The following is a 9064-nucleotide window of genomic DNA, read 5'->3' as shown; positions in this document are numbered from 1 at the left end:
GCCATTCTACGAGGGAACCTGTCGTATTTCTACGGTGTGCACTGCCACTGGACAACATTTGCTAGTGCCAACGTGAAACACGTGTAAACAAATTAAGTCAGCTTAAGCTCGTTGGGTCGAAATTATTTGGACTAATGGATGCTACGACGATGACGATTGCGCGATGATGATGACGACGACGACGATGAAAACAACGACGAATATAAATATTGCACATAGTTGACTGCAGCTAGTGATGTTGACTTCATTATAGTATCAGAACCGGAAGCAGTACGAGAATTAAATCTTCGTAGAATACGAAAATTATGAACGACTTGGTAGTCAAGCATACTTAATGACAGGCTCATTTGACAATGTGGCAATGAAAGTTGGTCGATTACATACACGGAAAGAAACAAATTAGTTCTGTACATAATTCATATGCTTGTTTTTAGATTAGTCTAGTTTAACAACAAAATCGCCATTACTTACCTTACCTTACCTAACAGCTGAAGTCCTTCGCTGTATCAAGCATACGTCTCCACATAACTTGGTCCATGGCTGCTCGTCGCCAGCCACTCTTAGATCACCCTCCGCTTGATCGATCAATCTTGCTCGCTGCGCTCCTCTTCTTCTTGTTCCCGTCGGATTAGATTCAAGAACCATTTTCACTGGGCCGTCGTCCGACATCCTTATGACATGCCCAGCCCATCGTAGACGTCCGATCTTAGCTGTCCGTACGATGGGTGGTTCTCCTAGCAGCAGTTGCAATTCGTGATTCATACGCCGTCTCCACGTTCCGTCTTCCATCTGCACTCCGCCATAGATGGTCCTCAGTACCTTTCTTTCGAAAACACTGAGGGCGCGATGGTCCTCTACCAACATAGCCCAGGTCTCGTGGCCATAGAGAACAACCGGTCTAATGAGCGTTTTGTAGATGGTCAATTTCGTGCGATGGAGTACTTTTCTCGATCGAAGGGTTTTTCTGAGTCCAAAGTACGCACGATTCCCTGCCAAAATACGTCTATGAATTTCTCTGCTGGTGTCATAATCGGCGGTCACCAGTGAGCCCAAATATACGAACTCGTCAACCACCTCGATATCGTCATCGTCTATCAATATTCGCGGTGGGAGGCGTAGTGTTTCTTCTCTAGAGCCTCTTCCTCTCATGTATTTTGTTTTTGATGCGTTTATGACCAGTGCAATATGTCTAGCTTCGGCTTTCAGTCCGATGTAGGTTTGCGTCATCTTCTCAAGGTTACGTGTCACAATATCAATATCGTCAACGAAGCCAAAAAGTTGTACGGACTTTCGGAAGATCGTGCCACTCGTGTCGATCCTCGCTCTTCGAATCACACCTTCCAGGGCAATATTGAACAAGATACAAGAAAGTCCATCACCTTGACGTAGCCCTCTCCGAGATTCGAAGGGACTCGAAAGCGTCCCAGATACTCGGACGTAGCACATCACTCTATCCATCGTTGCTTTGACCAATCGCGTCAGTTTATCCGGGAAACCGTATTCGTGCATTATCTGCCATAGCTGTTCTCGATCGATTGTGTCGTATGCCGCTTTGAAGGTAATGAATAGGTGATGCATTGGTACGTTGTATTCACGACACTTCTGGAGTACTTGTCTTATAGCGAATATGTGATCCATAGTGGCGCGGGCTCCAGTAAATCTGGCTTGGTACGGCACTACGAATTCCTTAACTTTTGGTGATAGACGACGGCAAAGGATTTGGGAGAGTACCTTGTAGGCGGCATTCTCCTTGTTTGAACAGCTTGCCTGGCAACTGGTCATTGCCCGCGGCTTTGTTGTTCCTCAGCTTGTTGATTTCCTCACTTATTTCCGACAAATCAGGGGCTGGGAATCTGTCGTCGTCTAAGCGTGCACCCAGTTTGATTCCTGTACCGTTCTCTGTATCTTGTGCTTCGCCATTCAGATGCTCGTCATAGTACTGCTTCCACCTGTCGATCACCTCACGTTCGTTCGTGAGAAGGTTACCACTGGTATCTATGCACATTTCGGCCTGTGGCGTGTGGCCTCTACGTGAGCGGTTCACCTTCTCATAGAACTTCCGTGTGTCATTTGCGCGGTACAGTTGTTCCGTCGCTTCGCGATCTTGGTCTTCCTGGTGGCGCTTATTCCTCCGGAAAACCGTGTTCTGTCTGTTCCGCGCCTGTCTGTATCTTTCCTCGTTCGCTCACGTGCGGTGTTGCAGCATCCTCGCCCTTACTGCATTCTTCTTTTCGGCCAACTTCTGACATTCACCGTCAAACCAGTCATTTCCTTGATTCAATAACCTCGTACCTAGTACGGTTGAAGCAGTGCTACTCACGGCGGACCTTATGTTCCTCCAGCCGTCTTCAAGAGTCGCCGCGCCAAGCTGCTCTTCCGTTGGTAGCACTAGCTCCAGTTGTTGCGCGTATTCCTCTGCAGTACGAACGCTACGTAGCTGCTCGAGATTGAGTCCCGACGATAGTTTTGAGCGCATACAAACCGCGACAAGGTAGTGGTCAGAATCAATGTTGGCACTGCGGTAAGTGCGACATTGATGACGTCGGAGAAGAATCGCCCGTCGATGAGAACGTGATCGATTTTCCGTGTGTTGATCAGGTGATCTCCAGGTGGCTTTGTGGATATCTTTGCAGGGGAAGAAGGTGCTTCGAACTACCATTCCTCGGGAGGCTGCAAAGTTTACGCATCGTTGACCGTTGTCGTTTGTTACCGCGTGCAGGCTCTCCAGCCCGATCACGGGCCTGTACATTGCCTCCCGGCCTACCTGGGCATTCATGTCGCCGATAACCAGTTTTACATCCCACCGTGGACAGCTGTCGTAGATTCGTTCCAGCTGCGCGTAAAATGCTTCCTTCTCGACATCGGGTCTCGTGTCATGTGGGCAGTGCACATTGCTGATGCTATAATTGAAGAAACGGCTCTTGATCTTTAATACGCACATCCTATTAATGATTGGCTGCCACCCAATCACGCGCTGACACATCTTGCCTACCACTACAAATCTCGTTCCTAGAACGCTGTTTGTGCCACAGTTCTGGTAGAAGGTAGCCGCTCGATGCCCACTTTTCCACGCCTTCTTTCCCGTCCAACAAAGTTCCTGCAGTGCTACGACATCGAAGCCGCGGATTTGAAGCTCATCATGCAGCATTGGGTCGTATCCTGGGAAGCCAAGCGATTTGCAGTTCCATGTGCCAAGCTTCCAATCGTAGTCCTTAATTCGTCGCGTAGGTCTTTGCCGATTATTTCGAGTCGTATTTCTTTCTTGATTGTTCGTAACTTCCTTTTTCCGGGCGGCTTGTTAGGCCTGCACCAACCACCTGTTTCGCCGGAGGGCCATCGTGTTAGCACTGTTTAGAGTCCCACACTGACACAAGGACGGTAATCAGCCGCTCCTAACATGGAGAACACACGCTGTTTCGAGCCGCCCCAACATGGGGAACAGACGCTCGGATAGGCTCGCTCTCTGTAAAGAGAAGGCAAGCCCCCGCTTCCCTGTCAGCATACGACCAAGGTCCCACCGGGGTTGGTTACCCGATCTTTCCTATGGTTACTCGTACCCCAGCCGGCACCGCGGGAAGGTAGGGATAGGAGTTACTCGACAAGAGGCTAAGAACCACATGGGGCCCTTAATTGCGCGTTGTACAGTCGTCAATGCAACCAATAAATTGGTAATTAATCCAAATTTATTCTGGCATAAAAATTTGCTGCCCTAATCAATAAATAACAAGTACTTGGCAGGACACTCAATATAAGCAAAGGAGATTTTTCGGTCTGCCGAGTAAGTGAAATGGGAATTTAAGGATCCACTTTTCAAAACTACTTATAGATATCTGTTCATTTACAGTTGGAAAAAGGAAGTAGTACTACAAACAAATTATTCAGTCGTGTTACTTTGTGCGTGTCCAGATCTCCCGAAGAGACAAGCAGTAAAAAAATGTTTATTGCAATAGACGTCTTGAGTTCAAATAACTGAACAATTAGTTAAAACAACTGAGACATTTTTAGCTTTCATGCATACATGTAACTTTGCTTGGATTGTGTCATTGTTTAGTTGCAGGAATGACACCTTATTGAAATGTTTCATTTTTCACTTAGGGTGTATGTCATTGCTCAATTTTAACGTTTTATTAGTCGTTTGTGGTGCGTGTCTATGCGGGGTGTCATTGCTATACTGCCAGCACGATAAATAAAAAATGACAGTGTGGTTAAAACAACAATCGATTAGTTGTACCAAATTTTATCCAATCAAATTCAAGAAAACAACCAACATCGCCAGCGATCGCTGGCTTTTGCGTGTATACCTTATGATAAAAACATGTTTAATCCACCTAGCAGTGAGATGATACCTTTTTTTTATCAATCCGCATGTGTTTTTTGCATGACTGTTTTTCGGTGTTTGAGTTTTCATGACATTATTTTAATGACCGTCGTATTAAGCGCCAATTTGAGATTTTAATCACACATTACTCTGTAATGTCGAAACTGCAAATCGGATCGAATTTGAATCTAAAAGTGTGATAATCGATTAAACATGCCATGATATGTCGATGTAAGTTCCATTTTAGAGTTTTTCGTCATTTTTTAGGGTACTTCCAGAGCCGGTATTCAGGAACCAGTATAAGCAAAAATGATTCGTATGGCCATATGATGAATAAATTACAACAGTTTTGAGTCCAACTTTGAAGCTTTTCGAGATTGTCATCTTCTATATCGGTTTGAATTTTAAAAATTCATCATCATGTAATTCGAGAACCGGAAGTCATAATTGGATAAAATTAATTAATTTTGTATATAAGTTTGTTTTAATTTGAATTTTTGTTTCTGAAATTTGATAAGGCTTTTTTTGAGAAAACGATTGAGCTTTGAGAAACGATGTTACACTGGAACCGGAATTCTAAAATCGGTATGGTCGAAGTCAGATAAATTCACCTGAGTAGCTGTATAGTTTACATTTGTCTCAAAATGTTTGAAAATCAGTGTAGACATCTTTGGTGCCTTCTGAATCGAAAACTGAATACCACTAAAACTGAAAAAAGTTTATTTGGTTATCGACTATTCAAATCTGCTAAAAACGATAAACCTGATTAATTTATGTGAAATAGACCTTTTTATACCCATCACCCAGTATCCCTAAACCGGAAGTTGGATCTGACTGAAAAGCATGATGTTTTACAGAATCCTTAAACTTTTCATTTGAATCTTGGATGATTCTTAGATTTCATTTGAATCTTAGATCGGTTCAGCCATCTACGAGAAAAATGAGTTACACAATTTTGATTTCGTTTCACATATCATCCTGTAGTTCCGAAACCAGAGGTCGGAACCAAACATAATTTAGGAACTTTGTTTGGGAGCATACGACTTTTCATATGCATCTGAATTTGTAGAAAAGAAATTTTCCGAGAAAATTGAGTGAAATTATTTGTCACACACACATTTGCTGATCTCGACGAACTGATTCGAATGGTATATGGATGTTATGTTCTTCCAGCATTTATTGCTGTAAGTAGTTTAAAACAATATAATTAAAAAAAATTCTGCCATCATCTGGTTTATATATGTCATATTCGAACGATTATGTTGCCAAAAACGAGCCGTGCTAAAATCGGTCCGAGGCTAAATGTCATGAAAAAGGATGCTGTACACAGTCTTTTTGGTACTTAGAAACAAATGTATGTAACAGTCATACATGTCATTACGTGTTTTATGTTGCTCCCAAGCATTTCTTTGCCAGACAGCGCTCAAAACTTCTACTACTGGAATAGGGGAAAAAGTCGTTTACACAAAAATTTCGATATCTCCGTTAAAAATGGACGGATTTCAACAATCTATGGCTTGTTGGATAGGTATTACCGTGCGGAATCTAAGTCTGAAAACATATTCTGTTTTCAAGGTCAATTGTCATTCGTGATTAAAGAACTGCTGAATGGTTTCGGCTGCCGAGACATGTTTCCTAAGATGTGCCTTCGTTAGTGCCCAAAATTCCTCAATTGGTCGAAGTTGTGGGCAATTTGGTGGATTCATGTCTTGGGACAAAAGTGACATTTTTGGTAGTATACCACTCTACCGTTGATTTCGTGTAGTGGCAAGAAGCAAGATTTGGCAAGAAGACAACAGGATCCTTGTGGCTTCGAATTATGGGTAGAAGTCGTTTTTGTAAACATTTATTGATGTATATGTCGCTGTTCATTGAAGCAGTGGTGATGAAGGGTTTCGAAATCTTACCGCAGCTACAAATTGCTTGCCAGACCATAGCTTTCTTACCAAATTTTTCGACTTCAATCGATGTCTCGGACTGGTTTAACACTTGCCCTTCTCACACCGTATAATATTGTGGTCCGGGCAAGGATTTGTAATCGAGTTTCACGTAGGTTTCGTCGTCCATGATTTGGTTGTTTCTGCATCTTATTCTTAAAAATTTATCAAACGAGGATGTACTCGAAGTCAATCACTACGCATGGAGTACGCAGTTCCCCCCGGTTGGAAAAAGCCAAGCTCAGGATCGACTATTCTACATAGCAATCAATGCACGTTGCTTCATCAGAAGAGATATTTGGTAATGAGTCAGTTGATTCTCCTGCTCTGTCAGGTAAACACAAGAACAGTATATGTCCTTCCGAGGCTATGGTAGTTACTACGCACTTTCAAAGCGGAATACCCTTCCAGTTCTCTGTTGCTGATTCCGATTCGACGAATGATTTTGTACCTTTTCGGTTCAACCAACTAAGTCCTGCATACAATCTGCCCGACGATGTCGCCATTTCTCTGCCCGATGAAGCATCAATGGAACATGTTCAAGAAACTGATACTGAGCACAGTTTCTCAGGTAAATTTGCTACACGTATATGTCCAGTCGTAGCTGGGTCAGAAAACTGCACCGTTTCAAATAGCCCCCCTTGCGTTCCAGATAAACGACCTAATATGGACACCGGACTTATCACATTATACTATCAAAATGTGGGCGGCATCAACTCATCCATTGCTGAATATTCACTTGCCTGCTGTGACGATGAATTTGACATTTACGCTTTTACTGAAACCTGGCCAAATAGTGACACATTTTCGAGCCAAATATTTAGTAATAACTATAACGTCTATCGTCAGGATCGTTCTAGCTTGAACAGTTCTAAACGTCGTGGTGGGGGTGTTCTACTCGCTGTTCGCTCTGGCTATGAAAGTCGTTTAATCATTCCTCCAGGATCATCAGGTGTTGAACATGTGTGGGTTGCAATAAGCCTGGAAAAATACACTCTTTTCGTTTGTGTCTTGTACATTCCGCCTGATCGTACTAATGACTCCCAACTTATCAACGAGCACTCGCAATCATTGTCATGGATCATTTCTCAAATGCAGATAACGGATAATATCGTCATTCTGGGTGACTTCAACTTCAGCGGAATATCATGGCAATTCCAGCCACCGCGCTACTATTTTCCTGACGTTGGCCGATCAACTATCGGAACTACGGCCACTGAGCTGTTAGACGATTACAGCACCGCCGGATTAGTACAATTGAACGGAGTTTCTAATGCTAATAATCGCATTTTGGATCTTTGCTTTTCAAGCAATGAGATCACAAATGGTATTTCAGTTTTGAAAGCCCCTGTTCCTCTAGTTAAAGAATGTGTTCATCATCCACCGCTTCTCATCAGTCTTCATTCTAGCCAACCTATCGCATTTCGTGAATTAACTGAAGCAGTGTCATACAATTATCGAAAATCTAATTTCGTGTCTATGAATCAATTTTTTGATAGCGTAAATTGGAATGACGTACTCTTTGATTGCGATGCCAACCAAGCTGCTGAAAAAATCAGCCACGTCTTTCTCTATGCCATCGATCAATTTGTGCCGAAAGTTATAAAGTCTCACACCCTTCAGCCTAAATGGTCATGCGAGAGACTCAAACAATTGAAAACTGCAAAAAGATCCGCTCTGAGAAAATATTCGAAAAATAGAACTGATTACCTTCATTCACGATATGTGGCGATAAATAGCACATACAAACGTCTGAATAAACAGTTATTTGAAGCTTATCAACAGAAAACACAGGATAATCTAAAAAACAACCCGAAAGCTTTTTGGAAATATGTTAACGAACAGAGAAAAGAAAGTGGGCTGCCGAAAACTATGGTAAACGGTGATATTGAAGCAAAATCGACTGATAGTATTTGTAGTCTTTTCCGCGATCACTTCAGCAGCGTTTTCAGCGACGAGAAACTCGACATCGATTCCATTGCTGAAGCCACTAATAATGTACCTTGCTTTCCATCGGTCGGCTCTCCGAACACTATATCGATTTGTGATGTGATCGAAGTGTGCAAGCGTCTTAAATGCTCATCGAATCCTGGCCCTGATGGTATCCCGTCAATTGTGCTAAAAAATGTGCTCCCAGTATCGCAGCTCCATTGGCCAACGTTTTCAATAGCTCGCTGTCGTCAGGCATATTTCCAGACATCTGGAAAACCTCGCTATTATTCCCCGTTCACAAAAAAGGTGATAAACATATAATCCCTAACTATCGTGGTATTGCGTCATTAAGTGCACCTTCTAAATTATTTGAGCTGATTGTCATGGATTTCATGCACCGTTGTAGCTCACAGTACATATCTACCGACCAACATGGATTCGTTCCCAAGCGTTCAACAAATACAAATCTCGTTTGTTATACATCACACATCATTTCTGAGATGGAGAAGGGTCATCAAACTGACTCTATCTATACCGATTTATCAGCTGCTTTCGACAAGATCAATCATGATATCGCTCTAGCGAAACTCAACCGCCTTGGATTCCATGGTAGATTTTTAGACTGGATAAAGTCCTATCTCGTTGACCGCAAAATGTCGGTAAAAATTGGTGACACTGTTTCTAATTCGTTTTCCATTACTTCTGGTGTGCCACAAGGTAGTCACCTTGGACCTCTTCTGTTCCTGGTTTACATCAACGAAGTTAATCTTTCCCTGAAGTGCTTGAAGCTCTCGTATGCAGACGACTTTAAACTGTTTTTAAAAGTTGATAGCCAAAGCGATGCTAAATTTCTCTTGATATTTTCGGTAATTGGTGT

This window comes from Malaya genurostris, chromosome 2 (genome assembly GCF_030247185.1).
Source record: "Malaya genurostris strain Urasoe2022 chromosome 2, Malgen_1.1, whole genome shotgun sequence".
In the NCBI taxonomy this organism is placed as follows: domain Eukaryota; kingdom Metazoa; phylum Arthropoda; class Insecta; order Diptera; family Culicidae; genus Malaya; species Malaya genurostris.
This window is presented reverse-complemented; position numbering follows the sequence as displayed.